The sequence below is a fragment of the Oenanthe melanoleuca genome, chromosome 26 (assembly GCF_029582105.1).
Source record: "Oenanthe melanoleuca isolate GR-GAL-2019-014 chromosome 26, OMel1.0, whole genome shotgun sequence".
Taxonomy (NCBI): Eukaryota; Metazoa; Chordata; class Aves; order Passeriformes; family Muscicapidae; genus Oenanthe; species Oenanthe melanoleuca.
Window position 1 is genome coordinate 322001 of NC_079359.1, and position 18314 is coordinate 340314.

The 18314-nt window shown below is 52.6% G+C and overlaps 1 long non-coding RNA gene across 1 annotated transcript; it reads left to right on the top strand.

Annotated features, from left to right (window-relative positions):
• The first annotated feature begins 882 nt into the window (after positions 1-882).
• LOC130263604 (uncharacterized) lies at positions 883-17542 on the top strand. Its single transcript, XR_008842358.1, has 2 exons — positions 883-1039; positions 17343-17542. It is a non-coding gene; the product is annotated as an uncharacterized LOC130263604 (long non-coding RNA).
• The last annotated feature ends 772 nt before the right edge of the window (positions 17543-18314 follow it).

Here is an 18314-nt window from a genome sequence, read left to right on the forward strand (position 1 = left end):
AGAGCAACTTCCCCAGCCTGGCAGAAACAGGGACTAGAAACTCACACATGGTTATAATCCAATTATACTTCAGAAAACTGCAGTGACAGAAAGCTGGTGCTGGTGGGGTGCTGTCCTTTTGTCCAAGAGCCCACACAGAATATTGCATTACAGCTTAGCCCCAAAGTGGTGGCACTGAAAAGGCTGATATTTATAGACTGTGGAAGGCAGTGAATTTGTTTAGAAGACCCATCACAGTGGGCAGAATGCTGGAGGGTCTGCTGTGGTCGTTTTGTGGGCTTTTCTCTGTTACTGGGTTGTTTTTACACAAAGACAGGAGTCTGAGTACTCTGAGTCCTGCTCTAATGGGGAGGGGAAGGGAAGAGGTGACAAGCACCATGTTCATGTGGATGTGGCTGTGATGTGGGGCTGGGCAGGAGACCTCTGGCTCGGGGTGAAACTCAGGATGAGAGCGAGGGTCAGCAGTGCAGGCAGCAGTGCCAGCCCTGTGAGGGGATGGTGTCTGCAGGAGGGATCACAGCTAGATTTTGGTGTTGCAGTGAAATGCTCAGGCCGGGTGTCAGAGCTTTGCATCCAGGATACTGAACTTCTCTGTCAGCCTGGTGGTTTGTTTGGTGGTCCTGTCCATAAAACCCGGCTGACAGCCCATGGACTGCCCTGGGCTTGTTCCAGGCTCTCCCTGGGCTGGGCAGTGAAGAGACGAGGGCAGCTCTCACTACTCCAACTGGGCAGAGTCTCATGTTTGATCTTCCTTTCAAATTAGCAGTGCTCAGGGTGTCTGGGTGCTCTGTCCACATGAGCTGTGGTGAGTAAATAAACAAGGCTCTGCTTTCAAAGGCTTTCACAATTCATTAACTTCAAAGGAAAGGGCTTGCTGTTTTCTTAGCAGGTTGGTCATTCCACAGACTTATTCTGGATGCTGAAGGTGATGACTGACCATGCTGGGGAGCTGGGGCAGGGCCCTGTGTCACACACAGAGCTGCCGTGAGGGGCAGAGGGACAGTCCATGGTCAGTGCAACGCCTAAGGAGAAGAACAGGGTGAGTTAATGCATGGGCAAGACTGGTCTGTGGTATTCCCTGCCCCAAAGAGCTGCTCTGTAGATGACATCCAGCCTGCACCCACCTGCAGTGTGCTCCAGGCACCCTCAGACATGGTTTGAATGCCATGGGTGGGCACCAGATCTCACCTGCCCTGCAGAAATCACTCCATCTCTGTGGAGAGAAAGGCAGTGTGATCTCACCTGCCCTGTCCTGTGCAGCTGTCTGTCCTGCTGTGGCACTGGATTTGGGATTTCACCTTTGATTGTGCAGCACAGGCACTGGGGCTGTGCCTGGCACACTGGATTTGGGATTTCACCTTTGATTGTGCAGCACAGTTGCTGGGGCTGTGCCAGGCACACAGGATTTGGGATTTCACCTTTGATTGTGCAGTACAAGGCACTGGGGCTGTGCCTGGCACTGGGGCTGTGCCTGGCACAGGACAGGCAGAGGGAAGGTCTTTTATCCCCCAAAAGTTCTTTTTCCCCCAGAAGAACGCAACTCCCAAAGGCTGAGCAGTCCCCAGTTAGTCCCTGGCCATGTCCCCCGGCTCTGAGAGGTTAAGAATGCATTTTGGATAGAAGCAAATAACCCGAGCAATGAATTGACCCTGCTGTACAGCCCCCACCTCCATAGAAACAGAAGCCAAACAAACAGGCACATGGCAGCCCTGTTAGCAGAGTGGCAGCATGTGCTTAGTTAGTCTGTCCCCTGCTTCCAGTGTTAATTGCTTTGTTCCTTCTCAGATTAATTGATGAGTTGCTGTGTGGACATGCAGTGCCTTGTGTGCAGCCCTGTGGTGTGTGTAACCCTGTGCTACCTGGCACAGACATTGTGGGGACATCCTCCCCTCCCACTGGTGCCCAGCTGGAGCTGAGCCTGGTAAACATGGGAAGGGGATCAGGCTGCAGGTTCTACTGCAAACAGGAGTAAAGGTCAAGCAGTGAAATGAAAACCCTGATGTCAGACCTGGGTTTTGTGCCTTCCTGAGCTGGTTTCCCATCATGACATCCATCCCATGCTATGGCCTCAGCTGGGACCTGGCTCCATCCCTCCCTTCCTTGCCCACCAGACCCACGGGCTTCTTTTGGAGCAGCTCAATGTGCCTGAGCTCCCAGGTTCAGAGGGAAGGCTGCAAATCCAGCTGTGTTAGTCATAGGAGTCACCGAAGGCCAGGAATGGTGCAATAACACCTAAAAATACCCCGAGAGCGCCAAGCAGCTCCAGTTTCCATCATCCTGCAGAGGCATCTGTGCATTGTGTGTGCGGGAGAGCGGCAGGAACCGGCCATAAATCCCCAAAGCCACAAATCCTGCGCTCCCACCCGGCTGCCAGCAGCAGATCCGACGGGCTGACACTTGACAGGCCTGTGGAAAAACACGGGGTGACATCACACAGAGACACCAGCCCACTGATTGATCTCCCAGGTCAGTGGCTGCTTTATTTATAACCAGGGAAGGGTTTGAGGTGGGTTTTTACATCAGTGGGGCTGCCTGCTGCTCATCCCTGCCCTTCCCACGCACACCTCTGCCTGCTCTGGAGCAGCTGGAACGGGGCTCAGGCCCACCAAAGCCAAGCCTAAACCAGCACTGGAGCCCAGCTCCCACTGTGGCACCGGTGCACCTTGTCTGGATTCCAGAGGTTTCCTTTGCTCCTGGAGTTTCTCTTCACCCTCCCCAGAAGAAACAGCCCAGCTCCCCCCAAAACACAGCACTTCAAACTTGAAGTGCTTCGTGAAACTCTGTCAAGATTTGGAGGAAAGGGAAGGTGGTCCCTGGGGCAAAAACATTCTATTTCTTCAATTTCAAAACATTTCCCATTTCCAATAGCTATTTGTTCTGTGGATTTTAACATTTTCACTCTGCTTTATAACCCAAACCAAAATTACAGTTGAAATAATGTATTTTGAGTTTATCAGTTTGAAGCATTTCAAGCCATCCATTTCTCTAGGTTTTATTTTACAGATAACCTGGAAAGCTTTGGGGTGGGTGATTCTGAATTGGAACAGAAACAGGTTTCAAAATGTTTTGCAAAGGCAGAACTTCATCCCTCTTGCCAAGTGGGAAGTGGCCAAGGGAGAAAAAAATCCCTATCAGGTTTATCTCTAGCATTGCTTCTAAGTGGAGAATTTTCCCTGTGATTAATGAAAATGGGGAAATAGGGCCAAATCCTGCACATGCTCTGACCACAAAGCTTGTCCAAACATGCTGGCTGGGCCTTGGCTGGAATGGCCAGGTTTAATTAGCCCTCCTATCTAGGGATGTGGGCTGTTGCTGTCAGTGCAGGGAGGGATTTATGTTTCCTTTTCCTCAAGAATATGATCAGTGTCTGAGTATTAAGAGTAATCATTTCACTAATGTAAGGCAAATTTGTTATCGTGCACTGCTGATAGCGAGGGGCATGCTGAGAGCCATGGATGTTGGTGTGGGGGTTTGTAAGGATTTCCTGAGACCCAAACCTCTGCAGTGGGGCAGATGGGGCTGACAGGGATGAGGATTTGTGCTGTTGTCATGAGCTCAGCTCCTGGACACAGGGGTCACCTTCTCCTGGTGCAGCTGACCCACCTGGGCACAGGTGACCTGCGGTGCTCGTGCAGCCTCACCTCAAGTCCCGGCTGCACCTTGAGCACCTCAGCATGAGAAAGTTATAGAGCTGTTAGAGGGTGTCCAAATGAGGGATGTGAGGGTGGTGAAAGGTCCAAGGGAGCCATGCAAGGCGTGGTTGGGATTATTTGCTTTGTTCAGCCGAGCGAGGAGCTGCTCCTGGGCTGGTGCATCATTGCAGCAGCTTTCCTGGGCAAAGCTCCCACAGGTATTGCTGTGCCTCTCCAAAGCTGACCCATCCTTGCTGCCTGCTCCCTATTGAAGCCCAGTGTGATCACTGAGTCCTGATGAATCTCCACTGAACTGCTTGAGGTTTTGCAGCTTAGCATGGTGGGGAATTTGGAAGGAGAAAGAAGGTGGAATAAGTGGGGAAGTGCAGAGAGCCCAAGCATAAGTCCAAACTAGGGCAGGAAATGCACCACACACAGCTCTACCCTTATCATCCAGGATGGATTTAAAGTGCTTCTTCAGTGACTCATCATCCCTGAATGGGTCTGAAGGACTGTCTGCTGGAGAGGAAAGGCCAGAGGGCTCAGATCAGATAACAGGTTATTACAAAGCCCTCACGCTGCCGCTGCCGTGGGGCACCTGCCAGGCCAGCAGTCAGGGCTGCTCAGCCTGGGGAGGCATAAAATTTGGTCTCTCCAGTGTGGTCCAGGTGGTCAGGGGCTGGAGAACAGGGCCTCTTTCTCCTCTTATTGATCATAGAATCACAGGGTAGTTGGGGTTGGAAGGGACATTAAAGATCATCCTGTTCTGACCCCCTGCCCTGGGCAGGGACACTTCCCACCAGAGCAGGGTGCTCCATGGCATGTCCAGACTGGCTTAGAAGAATTCCAGGGATGGAGCAAGGCTCATGCTCAGTCCTGGCCAGTCTCATTCCATGGGCAGTCTTGGTCCCTCTTGCCACCTTCAGAAATTTCTTGTGAAGTTTAGTGGTTCCTTGTACCCAGGCTCCCAGAGTCGGGTGAGGATGGGGTAACATGCAGTCTGAAACACACATTACTGAGCGAAACCTGCTGTAAAAAACCCTCTCTGTATTGTGCCTTACATGAAAGATACTGCTCTGGTTCAGAGGTTAACTTTTATCTTAAGCTCAGTTAGAAGCTGAAGAGTTTTAGCATTTTTTAAAATACCAGAAAAACACTAAAAAGGACAAATTCTGATCTCTGCTATGCTGGTATTAATGGGAGAAATTTAATGAAAGTCTGTAGAAGCTTCTGATTTACTCTTGTGTGAGATTGGATAGAAATAGCCCAAAGAATCTCATTGCTGGTGCCCAGATTCAGCTGCACAGCAGAGAGCTATTAATGCTCTGTTTCCTTGCCTTTTGTCAATACATCTTGCAAGGCAGGAGGAAGCTGGATTGTGTCTGCGAGTGTCCCAATGTCATGCTATGTCGGATAATGAACTGTGGATAAATTGGATCAGCTTTTCTGTTGCCAGCCTCTCAGAAATCCAACAAGGAGTCAGGGCAGCAAGCTGTGCTTTCAGCCTTTGCTCTGATAACCTGTGTGCTGCTGTCAAGAGCTATTGTGGTGATTCCAGGCTGGAGCAGGTGAAAATCATTGTTAACCTGGAAAACGTTCATTTCTATTTAGCTTGGTGCTTCCCCATATCTTAAAAATATCTGGTCTGGTGCAAATCCACTTTTCAAGGAAATAGAGATGTAATGAGAGCGGCCTCTTGCTGAGCTGAATTCAGGCACTGCTTTTGACCTGGTTATTCAGCTAATCCTACTGGGACAGGAGTGGGACTTGAGAAGCATCCAGCCTCTGGAGGAATGCACAGACCCTGAGGTTGGGCACCTGAAGTTTGTGTTTCCATGGAAATGGAAGGTTTAGTCCAGAGTTAATAAAGAGTATTGAAGGACCCCCGTTGGTAGCAGTGCCCCCAACCCAGGCAGTGAAAACTCACCAGCTCTTGTCCTGCCCGTGCTGTGGGACCTGTCCCCACAGACACCCTTCCCTGCCCAGTGCCTGTGTGAGTGCTCCAAGGGGCAGCTCTGGGCTCCAGGGGCTCCAGCACCCCTGGGATGGGATCCAGCTCACCAGCACTGCCTCTGGCTGTCCCTACTGCAAGGGGGACACTGGGACATCCCCGAGGTGCAGGCAGGTCTGGGTGTGTGCTGAAGGTGATGGCAGTGTGTGCTGCTGGGTGACACGGGGTGCTGGTGACACAGGTACTGGTGACACAGGGTGCTGGTGACACAGGGTGCTGGTGACACAGAGTGCTGGGTGACACAGGTACTGGTGACACAGGTGCTGGATACACAGGTGCTGGTGACACAGAGTGCTGATGACACAGGTGCTGGATGCACAGGTGCTGGTGACACAGGTGCTGGTGACACAGAGTGCTGGGTGACACAGGTACTGGTGACACAGAGTGCTGGTGACACAGAGTGCTGGTGACACAGGTGCCGGTTACACAGGTGCTGGTGACACAGGTGCTGGTGACACAGAGTGCTGGTGACACAGGTACTGGATACACAGGTGCTGGTGACACAGAGTGCTGGTGACACAGAGTGCTGGTGACATAGGTACTGGTGACACAGGTGCTGGTGACACAGGTACTGGTGACACAGAGTGCTGGTGACACAGGTGCTGGATACACAGGTGCTGGTGACACAGAGTGCTGATGACACAGGTGCTGGTGACATAGGTACTGGTGACACAGAGTGCTGGTGACACAGGTGCTGGATACACAGGTGCTGGTGACACAGGTACTGGTGACACAGGTGCTGGTGACATTGGCTGCTCCAGCCTTTGCGGTGCTGCAGCTCCTGCTCCCGGCCGGTGAGATTCTCCGGGGGCAGCTGGAATTCTGGGGTCAGCTTGAACGCAGAGGAGCCCAAATCATAGAAATCTTCACATTATTTTTTTGGAAGGGAACTTAAAGCTCACCTACTTGCCAGCCCTGCTGTGGGCAGGGCCACCTTCCTTTGAGCTCTGATGAGCCGCCCAGGGCCCCGGGCACCCCGGCCTGATGTGGGGAAATTCCGCCTTTGATCCCTTTGTCCGCTTCTGGACTGTGCTGTTCAACAGATCGCAGCCGGGAGTTAATTTACTCATTACCTACGCATCTGCCGGGATTTAAACGCCATTTTTGCTCACGTCCTCCCTTAACTTGTGTGGTTTCCCCTCATTTCAGGGACTATCACTCTCCTGCAGTGGCTGGGTCTTGCGGGCAGGGCATGGTCTGGTGCGGTTTGTGTTGCTTGGAGGGCTGAAAATGCTCTTAAAATAAGATTGCTACAGAAAAGACCGTTTTAGTCGCAAATATTTTTGATAACGTGAGTTTGCCTATTTCTCCACTGAAAAAAAATTTAAAATCCAGAGCTGATGAACAAGAAATATGTGGATAGAGCTGGTAATAAAACGGGTGGGTGCTTCTGGCAACTGTGGGGGTGTGGAGATCCATGAGAAGTCCACAGTGCCAGGGATACTGAAGGTTTCTCTGTGCAGCAGCCTTGCACTGGGTTCATTTTGGCTATTTGATTGAATTTGGCCACAAACCTTCCCTTGAGCAGATGCTCCAGGAATGCCCATTTCATCACTTTCCACTATAACCTGAGACAGTGAATCTGGGGTTAAAAGCCTGAAGGAAAGCTGATAAATGTGTATAATATAAACTATTGAAGACTAAAAAATTCTGAAAACACTGGGGAAAGTAAATACAATAAATTTGGGGCGACATTTCTCTTCCTATCTCAGGTTTTTCAGCAACAGCTTTCCAGCCCTCTAACAGCCTGGAACTCCACATGTCCTCCAGCCAGGGTGGGCAGGAGGAGGTTGATGGGTCTGGTCTGCGGGCAGGACAGGGCTATGTGGAGTTGTGGCCATGCAAAACGTGATGAGGGCTTTTTGCTTTCTTGCCTGGCTTTTTTCTGAGCAACTCCCCCTTGGGTGTCGGAATCCTGCCCACCAGGACCTGTCCATGACCCAGGACAGTGGGATGGCACTGGGCACTGGGTCCCTTTGGTGCCACTCACAGTCACAGGGGGTGCTGTGGAGATGCTGAGATGCCTCCAGGGCTGTACCAGGCTGCTGTGTGCATTCAGCACAGTCCTGTTTATCCAACAGCGCCAGGGCACTTAAGCCCTTTATGAGGGTGAGTTATACCGTGTTTACTGGCTGGCAGCCTGTGGGGCCCAGCCTGAGCTCCCCAGGGCCATGGCATGAGCATCCCAGCGACTCACAAGCATGCAGCCTCCCTCGGGGTCCAGCTCCTGGCTCCCCACCAACCTTCCTCCTAATAATTTTGCCTAAATGCTTTGCAAATCAGCCAGCAACCAATTTATCCCTGAAATATTTTGGAGATGTCACTGTGAGAATGTTAATGGCGTGGTTCAGCGGGCCTGGCGAGCTGGAACACGCAGGGCTGTGCAGCAGGAGGATGTGGGTGGGCGCTGGGGCAGGGGACAGAGCTTTACTGGTGCTGGCTCATCCTCTGACCCTGCTCCAAGGCAGTGCTGCTTGGCAAACTGCTGGGGACACGGGGCCATGGAGCTGGAGAGGAGAGAATGCTGAAAACTTGTTATTTTTGGATGGAGTGTGAAGTGCCCTCTCCCCTTGTGGCATTAAACACGGTTGTTTATTGGAGCTGACAGAAGCACAGGCAGTTGTCAGACACTGCTGTGAGAGTTCCTCAGCACTGGAAGGAGCATGAGGAGCTGATGACTAATCCAGAGCTGGGGTTTGTGTCCTCCCAGCTAAAGGGTCCTGAATGCTCCCTCTGGCTGAGGCTGGCAGCAGGAGCATGAGAACTTTGCTGCAACCATGCCCTTGATACCCACCACTTATTGAATGTGATTCCCCCAATACCCGTCATTTATTGAATGTGATGCCCCCAATACCCATCATTTATTGAATGTGATGCCCTCAATATCCATTATTTATTGAATGAGATTTCCCCAACACCCATCATGTATTGAATGTGATGCCCCCAATACCCATCATTTATTGAATGCAATGCCCTCAATATCCATTATTTATTGAATGAGATTTCCCCAACACCCATCATGTATTGAATGTGATTCCCCCAACACCCATCATTTATTGAATGTGATTCCCCCAACACCCATCATTTATTGCATGTGATTCCCCCAACATCCATCATGTATTGGATGTGATTCCTCCAACATCCATCATTTATTGCATGTGATTCCCCCAACACCCATCATTTATTGAATGTGATTCCCCCGACACCCATCATTTATTGAATGTGATTCCCCCAACACCCATCATTTATTGCATGTGATTCCCCCAACATCCATCATGTATTGAATGTGATTCCCCCAACACCCATCATGTATTGAATGTGATTCCCCAACACCCATCATGTATTGCATGTGATTCCCCCAACACCCATCATTTATTGCATGTGATTCCCCCAACATCCATCATGTATTGGATGTGATTCCCCCAACATCCATCATGTATTGGATGTGATTCCCCCAACACCCATCATTTATTGCATGTGATGCCCTCAATACCCATCATTTATTGCATGTCACAACCCTTGGAAGGACAGGCTGCCGTGTGCTGAGGTACAAGGCTGCTCTTCCTGGCCCTTGGAGGAGAGTTCCTCTCAGGGAGCTGCTTTTCCCCATCCCTGATCCCTGTTTGACCTCATCCCTGATTCCGTGCAGAGGAGGTCCCGGCAGTGGCGCTTCCAGGGCCGAGCTGCCAGCCTGGCCCTGTGCTGGAATTCCTGCTGCAGTGTCTCCAACGAGTTCCCATCTGTTACTTCATTCATGTGATTAATCTGCCAAAGAAATTCCTGATGTAAACACAGCATTATCAGAATTTACTCCGGACTTGGCCCCTGGATTCCCTGCCAGCTTTTGCTGGAATTGCACTTCTGCTGCAGCAACTCTTCAGCGCACACAAAGCAGCTGAGGCAGGGCGAGCTGGGAGGCAGGGATGCTCCAGGTCAGCCTGGGAAAGGCTCAGTGCGATCCTACAGGGATCAGCTGTGCGCAGGGCAGCCAGGGGGCAGCGGGATGCTGGAATGTTTCAGCGCTCGGGAGCACGCCAGGAAAAAGACCTGCTGCAAAGGCGGCTCTAATTCCCTTTCCCTGTGCGCAGGGGTCCCGCAGCAGCAGCGCTCCCACCAGGAATCCCGACGGAGCGGTACGAGTTCTAAACTGGGAATCCCGATGGACAGGTTCCGTTCGGGGGTCCCGATACGAGTTCTAAACTGGGAATCCCGATGGACAGGTTCTGTTCGAGGGTCCTGACACCAGCCCCAAGCTGGGAATCCCGATGATCGGGTCCCTCTAAGGGGGTCCTGGCAGAAAACCCCCGGAGCCGGGCGGGTCCCCACGCTCGCTGTCACTCGTGCAGTATACACGGACCCCGCAGGGCGGTCGCGGGGACGCGGCGGAGTCGGAGGGGCCAGGGACGGACCCGCAGCGCTACCTGCTGGCTACCGACCGGGCTGGCTACCGGCCCTGCTGGCTACCGACTGGGCTGGCTACCGACCGGGCTGGCTACCGGCCCTGCTGGCTACCGACAGGGCTGGCTATCGACCGGGCTGGCTACCGGCTCTGCTGGCTACTGACCGGGCTGGCTACCGACCGGGCTGGCTATCGACCGGGCTGGCTATCGACCGGGCTGGCTACCGGCTCTGCTGGCTACCGACAGGGCTGGCTATCGACCGGGCTGGCTACCGGCTCTGCTGGCTACCGACCGGGCTGGCTACCGGCCCTGCTGGCTACCGACCGGGCTGGCTACCGACCAGGCTGGCTACCGACCAGGCTGGCTATCGACCGGGCTGGCTATCGACCGGGCTGGCTACCGGCTCTGCTGGCTACCGACAGGGCTGGCTACCGGCCCTGCTGGCTACCGACCGGGCTGGCTACCGACCAGGCTGGCTACCGACCAGGCTGGCTATCGACCGGGCTGGCTATCGACCGGGCTGGCTACCGGCCCTGCTGGCTACCGACAGGGCTGGCTACCGGCCCTGCTGGCTACCGACCGGGCTGGCTACCGACCAGGCTGGCTACCGACCAGGCTGGCTATCGACCGGGCTGGCTATCGACCGGGCTGGCTACCGGCTCTGCTGGCTACCGACCGGGCTGGCTACCGGCCCTGCTGGCTACCGACCGGGCTGGCTACCGACCAGGCTGGCTACCGACCAGGCTGGCTATCGACCGGGCTGGCTATCGACCGGGCTGGCTACCGGCTCTGCTGGCTACCGACAGGGCTGGCTACCGGGTCACAGCTCCGAAAGCCCAGCCTTACAGGGGATGGGGGTCCCAGTGAGCGTCAGCAGGTGCGTGGGGATCTCTCCTCGCTTGTGCCCCGTTTTGCCTTCCTGACCTCTGACCTGCCAGCATGACTTTGTGAGGGTGCTACAGGGGAGTCTCCAAAATGCTGCTTTTCTGCCGAAATAATCGTATTTTGGTTTGGGTTTTCAGACAAAGGGCTTTTGAGAGGACTAGAGATGCTGGCAAGAACTGGTGCCAGAGTGATGTTTGGGGAAGTGTAGTTTTGCATAAGAGCTGTTTGTACCTACCAAACCCTCTGCTAATGCAAATAACCAAAGGGCTCCCAGTTGTTTATTTCCTGACCCTCCATAGGCAGGGACAAAACACTGCAAATTGTCCCCCCTGCAGTCTCTGTGTCCGGTGTGCTGGGATTAGGATGCTCCAGGGTCAGAGGAAATCTCTCATGGAAGGTATTTTTCAAAGGAGACTTCTTTTCTCCCTGAAGCAGCTGTGGAATATTTCAATGTATAAAGTAATTTTGTATAAAGTATTTTGTCAAAGAGAAGTTTTAATATAGATTATCTTCTAACTTTATAGGGCTTTTATCTCCTTTTTTATTCTGTGGAAGAAAAAGTCACTTCCCACTTGCTCCCCTGAGCAGCATTCCAGCTGGGATGGCTCTCCCACACCCAGCTCCATCCTGCTGTCAGTGCACTGTCCTCTGCGTGATCCTCTGAGCCGCCCAGAGCCCAGCTGGGTGTTTGTGCAGGAGGGCACCGTGACCCCTCCTCTGCCTGTGCCTGGGGGAGATAAAATCCAAGGGGGAAATTGCCCTGCACCCGGCCGGATCTGCATCCCTGTGTTCTCTGGGATTTAGTCCTGCTTGTTCTGCCTCTGTCCTGCTCCCAGAGAAGCCCCCAGGAGTGGGTGCAGTGGCCAGAGCTCTGCTCCATCCTCACTCCTGCCCTTCACTCAGGCAGTCCCAGGGCAGGGAGAGGCTCCAGGGCTCCTGCTCTGCTCCCCAGGGCAGGGAGAGGCTCCAGGGCTCCTGCTCTTCTCCCCAGGGCAGGGAGAGGCTCCAGGGCTCCTGCTCTGCTCCCCAGGGCAGGGATAGGCTCCAGGGCTCCTGCTCTGCTTCCCAGGGCAGGGAGAGGCTCCAGGGCTCCTGCTCTGCTCCCCAGGGCTGGGAGAGGCGGGCACAGGGCACAGGATCCCACAGCAGTCCGCAGCCATCACTCGCACGTGAGCTCTGTGTTTGTTTTTGTAATCCCCTTTTTTTTTTAATTGTGATTTTAGCAGTGGTGAAAGGTGCTGGATTGACAGGCCGTGGAGACGGAAGGGCCTCTGAACTCCACAGAAGTTTACATTTACAAAGGACACAGAGAATAAATAGAAGACTGTGTTTAGAGTCCTCTGTAGACACTTCAGACTTGCTTATAATTCTGCAGCAATTCCATCACCTCCAAAGTGATTGATGCTCTCTATAAAGTCTTGCCTTAAAACATTTTCCTATGTATCAGGGGAAGAAGTTTATTACACTTTACTGAAAGGGCAGGATTTGTCTTGAGCTGAAGGCTGAGTCCTTTCCAGCCCTATCCCCAGGAGAAAAAATAATCAGAGTGCTGGAAAAAAGGAGCCTGACCCAAGGCAGGCGTGTGGTTTGTGGTTGGCCAGGTCGAGTGCTGGCTGTGGGGATGGAGCTCTCCCTGACTGCTCCAAACAGGGCAGGAGGAACAGATTCTCAACAAACTGTTGTTTTCTAAAAAATTGCATTTTCTTTCAGTGGAAACATGAGATGCATCTGCTTTTGACAAAGAGAATTATTTTTTTTTTATTTAATCACCAAATACATTGAGAAAGGACTGCTTTGAGATAGAGCTGCTTGTGTTCTAGTAAAAGTAGCAGAGATCACAGGCTTTAGGCCTAAATTCCATTCTATATTTCCACTGAAGTAGTTGTTTTGGTTTGGTTTTGGTATAGAAAATTCAGGACAAGGCAATGCTTTTTCTCCTGTGCCAGGGCACTCCCAGGGCTGTGGCACTGTGGGGCTCAGCTGCCCTGATGCCCTTGCAGGAAGGCAGTGCAGGTGGCTGGGTTCTCAGGGGCTGGAAGCAAAGTTTCCCTTCCCACACAATGCTGGCAAAGCTCTCGGTGCTGCAGGGGGCTGTGGGGTGCCCAGCTGGGCTGGAAGTGGAAGTCTCTCTGCTTTAAAAGAAAAGTAGAATCATGTAAGGGGTCACTGAGTAATGAAATCACCCAGGGCAGACACAGATTTCACCTTGGCAAACATCAGGATACCTTGGGGATGTTAATTTTATAAACCATCTGAAAACAGCTCACGTCTTACCCCCCAGCACTGCTCTGGGCTGAGCCCAAAGTTTGCAGCCCCTGCTCTGTGACACCCCTGGGATCAGGGCTGGATGCTCCCTACAGCCACGGCCACCCCTGCTGATTTATCCCTGGGCCCACTGGCAGGGAATTAGCTGTGTCTGCTGCATTTAATATCCAGTTTGATGTTTTAGGGAGAACCCGATGTCAGTTCAGTTAATTGTCTGTTAAAGACTCTGCTCCTTCCCTGCTTTCGTGCTAGATTCACCTTTTCTTCTTTCCTTTCTGCAGTGCCCTCAGGTAAAAGACAAATGGCAAGGTATAAAAAATTACCCCAGCCGCTTAATTTGAACCAGAGGAGACAATAACAGTCTGGAGGCAGAGCTGGATTTATCTTTTCTCGGGGTGGAGGCCCCTCCTCCGATGACGGCTGTCGGACGGGGCGAGCAGCATCTGAAGCGAATTGAGGGGAACCTTTCACTCCGCAGGGATCTTCAGCAGGGTTTGCCGGCCCCGGGGACATCTGCAGCCCTCATGTTGAATTTTGGCAGTGTCTGAGCCCATTGTCAGCAGTTCCATTGCACTCACTGGTGATGCACATGGACACGTCTGCCCGTGCACGGGGGGCTGGGAGCGCTGGGCACAGGGACAGGAACAGGGACAGGGACAGGGACAGGGACAGGGACAGGGACAGGGACAGGGACAGAGACAGAGACAGGGACAGGGCTGGGCAGCTCCGGGCTGTGCTCTCACATTCAGCACCTTCCCATATTCTGTATCCACCCCAAACTGCAGCAGTTTCTCCCTTGTCCTGTTTTCCCCTGGGATGAGCGGGTGCCGGACCCTGCTCAGGGAGGAGCTGGGACAGCAGTCCGAGTCTCGTCCTGCCGGCTCGTTCTGAGGGGATTTTAACTTCCTGAAAAACGAGAATGATGCGTATCAAAAAGAGCAACAGGGAATCTTGTCGTCTGTCTTGTGGGCTGTTGGAGCAGCGGCTCAGCAATGAGAAGCCAAACATCAGACTCGCTGTGCTTGTGCTGCACTCAGTGTCTGTGGGTTTTGCAATTCGTTTTTCCAGATACTGGGGATCTTGACTGCGCATCATGGCTCAGTCACTGTGACAAACTCACTTTTATGTCCACACTGATTCTACACCAATCCACTGAACTCCCTTCCCTTCAGTTCTCCAGCTCATTTTCTGATCTATGATCAAAGTCATACCAAGGAGTGACCAAGGACTGTGATCAGGACACTTTATAAAACCTTTAATTGCATTTCATAACCTTTTTCCCTAAACCACTTTCAGTGTGTTTAGAAAGTCTCTGTCCTTTGTTTCTTGTTTTGGGGTTGTGCTGTGCAGGGCCAAGAGTTGGACTTGCTGGCCCTTGTGGGCTCCTTCCAACTCAGCATATTCTGTGATTCCATAATTCTATGATTTCTTTAATTCTGTGATTTCTCATGCTCAGCTGATGGAAGGGCAGGTCAATGAAGTGTCAGCCCCATCCGTGACCGTGGGAAACAGCCATATCTTTGACACCCAGAGCTTGGGTGCTCTGGAGGTGCCCATCAGTGGGTTCAATGTCTTCACAGAATCCCTGCTGTGTCCTGCACTGAAGCCCTGACAAATCCCTGCTTGCTTTTTTTTTTTTTTTTTTTTTTTTTTTTAAGAAGATTCCTGCAGCTCTTGCTGCCTTTCAGGGATTGTTTGTTTGGTTTTAGCACAATATAAGCAAACTGGAGATTGGAGGAAATTGCAGTGTCCTCAGCAGAGTGCCTGACTCCTATGGAGGAGTGTTTGCACACAAATATAGTAAAGACAAAGTAATGGTCTCACCCCCTGGGATGTGAAATGTGCACTGATAAATCTCATCCAGTGGATCAGCAGAGTTTAATTTTCATCCCTCAAATCCAAGCCTATTTCCCAGAAGTTCAGCTGTGGGTGGCTCCAGAGGCTGTGGGTGCTCTGGTCAAGGAGCTGTAGGAGTCTGCTGGGAGCTCCTGCTCCACCTCCTGCTGTTCCAGTGCTCCTGCTCCATCTCCCATCCCTCAGTACGGCAAGTTCCCTTCCCACCCCCCACTGTGGGCAGCCCAAGCCAACCCAGCATCATGGCCAAAACGTGTTCTGGGGGACTTGCAACTTCCTAACTTTCTTTGAAAAAGAAGGAAAAAAGGAAATTTTCTCTGTCAGAGCACTGCTATCATCATGCAATGGCACTTAGGAATATTATAAACAATAGTATCTGTTTATAGGGCTGGAGAGGTTTCCCATGCCTCGCTCAGCTTCCCTCTCCTGGAGCTGAAGCTGGGCAGGATGAGCCTGGGAAGTGAGGGATGATCAGAGGGGTTTGAGCAGACACTGGGGGTCCCCATCCCTGTCCCAACCTCCCCTGGCAGCCCTGGTGCTCCCTGTCTCCTCTCAGCCATAGGTGGGATGGTTCTGGGTTCTGAGCTCTAAATTCTGGTTCTGGGCTCTGAGTTCTGGGTTCTGGCTCCCCAAACCTCCCCAGGACCCCCCTGTCCCACTTCTGCTGCTCTGCTGCTCATTTTCTCCCAGCTCAGCACTTTCTGTGCCTCAGCTCCATCAGTTGGCAGGCTGTAAATCAGAGCCCAGGCCTGTGTGGCCAGGCTGGTTCACAGGGTGGGGAGGAATGATCTCTGCAGAGAAGGAAACCACCCTGTGTGTGCTCTCTGTGGCCCTGCTGCACTCTCTCACACAGGCACAGCTGCTGGGGGAAGGACTTTCCCCTGCTCCAGGCATTGCCCAGGGATGTGCCAGGGAGGGCACCCACGGCTCTGTGCCCCTGCTGTGCTCAGAAATGAGTGGCTCTGCTCCCTGCCTGCTGAACCCACCCCAACCCGCTGCATTCTGCATGTCCGGGGCTGCAGAACACGTGCTGGAGCTGGATTGCTGGCGCTGCAGTTCCTCACCTGGCAGATGGAGCGTGTAAGGCACACCCTGCCCTGCTCTCACATGGAGAGGCAGAGGATTTATAGATCAGTACGTGACTGACAGATAAGGGACTCCCACAGAGCAAAGACAAGGGCAGGGGAACCACAAAGCTCTGAGCTTGGACCCGAATCAAGGAATTCACAGCCCCTCTTGTTCAGGCAGGTTCTAGCAGAAAATTTGCCAAATCAACCAAATGCCACAAAAACTTTCTTGAGTAAGGGTTGGGGCAGAGATGGGTTTATAAAAAACACCCACAATAGCCCCACGTCCCACCCTGGTATTTATGAGATGCACATGGAGGGTGTTGATAGCAGAGGCATTTTTGTAAGTCAGTAAAACAGAAAAAGAGATTACTCTTGGTGAGGAGGGGTGGTGACTTCGAACACGTTGAGGGCAATGAAGGAGATAATTCCATTGTTCTAAGATTTCCATAACTCACTGTGCTTAAGCACATAAAAATGTAGACATTCTGGCAATAAACTTTGGGTAATTTTTGAGTATGAATCAAAAATCTCTCCCTGGTGCTCCCCTCCCCCTTGTTCTGCCTTTTGTTGCTGCTGCAGGCGCTGCCCCCCCTCGCCCGCTCCACCCCATGGCCTCACGAATGGAAAAATGTCTTCAGCAGAAACCTCCCAGCTTCTCATTCTCTAATCTGCAGCATCTGTGCCCAGCCCCACGCTCCTGTGGCCTCCCCAGCTCACGCTCACCAGCACGTGCAGCTCGAGCTCTCCTTGCCAGGCAGGTGAGGTGGCACTGGCAGCACCAGCCTGGCCACACTGTGATGGTGTCACTGTCACTGTCACCTCAGTGCTGGGGACTCCAGCACCTGGGCAAGGGGATGGTGCAGGGCACCCCATCACCAGAGCCTGCCTGCTGTTTGCTGCCCTGTTCATCCAGACAGGTCAGCTTTGGGTTATTTTCATTTCTTTTTGTCTTGCCCTGTGATTTCAGGCTGCTCCAGGGATGAAAAATCCAGAGCCTCCAGCTGTGCTGAGCCATGGTACTCAGTGCTGGGCACGTGGCAGCTGTGGTGCAGAGAGGGGCTTCATCTGTGAATGTCTGAGTCCTCACACTCCTGCCTGAGGTGTCTGCTCCCAGCAGAACTCACACTGCACCTCTGGGGCTTGTTCCTTTCTGTCTTTCCCTTTTTTTTTTTTTTTTTTTTCTTTTACACTGAACAACTTTATTTCCCACTTTGACAATTTCCAGACCCACCTGGGAGCCTGCTTGCCAGAAGGAGAAATGGCACAAGAGGAAATACATCTTCACAACCTCGAGAGAGGAGAAGGTTGGAATCTGAGTCCATAAACAGCGTTGCTGTGCAGTGAGCAAAGACAGAGCAGGTTGGGCTCTGGAGAGTGTAACCCCACCTCTGCTGCTCCACTGCCAATTAAAAGTAAAGAAGAGAAGTGAGGCTTGTTTGTTTTTCCCTCCTGGGCTTGGGATGCCCCTTTCACAGGCTGGGGAGCTTCTGTCCCTCCTGGGACACACAGTGGCTCCCAGCTGGCCTGGCCCTCTGGGACCTGCCAAGAGCCACCAGCAGCCAATTCCCATTTCTGCCCCAAACCACCAGCCCAACTCCTTCCACTGCCATAAATGTGGTCACCAGTGCACGACCCCCATGCCCTGTCCAGCTGTGAGCTGTGCTCTCCTCCTGCTGGCAGAGAGGATCAGCTGAAAGCAGGCAGCACTGCAGGGGGTTTAACTTGGATTTAAAGAGGTTTTCTCTGGTTTGCAGAAGGCAGGTTAGGGTGGTGGTTACTGGGGGTTGGCAGTGAAGTGCTGCTTCCTCCAGAGCATTTCTTCTGAGCATGGTCACATCACTGTCCACACTGACAGCTCAGAAAACAGGGATAAATCAGTCTGACACACACTGGTGCTTCATTTTATACTGCCCAGTGCCTGATCCTGACTAAAGCTCCTTCCCAGTGTTGTAATGCAGGCAGTCTCCAGCACTGAATTACACAAGTCCAGAGCATCATTTACTCTCCCACCTTCACCCACCAGAGCACAGAGCACTTTCCTGTTCCTGGGGCTGCCGGGGTGAGCCGTGATGTGCCGTGGGCAGCCCGGGGTGATGGGTGTGCCCCGGGCAGGGAGGAAGCTCTGCCGAGGCTCTCGCAGCCCCTCCCTCCCCACCACAACTTTTATCCCTTCGCCTTTCCTTTCCGACTCACTGAG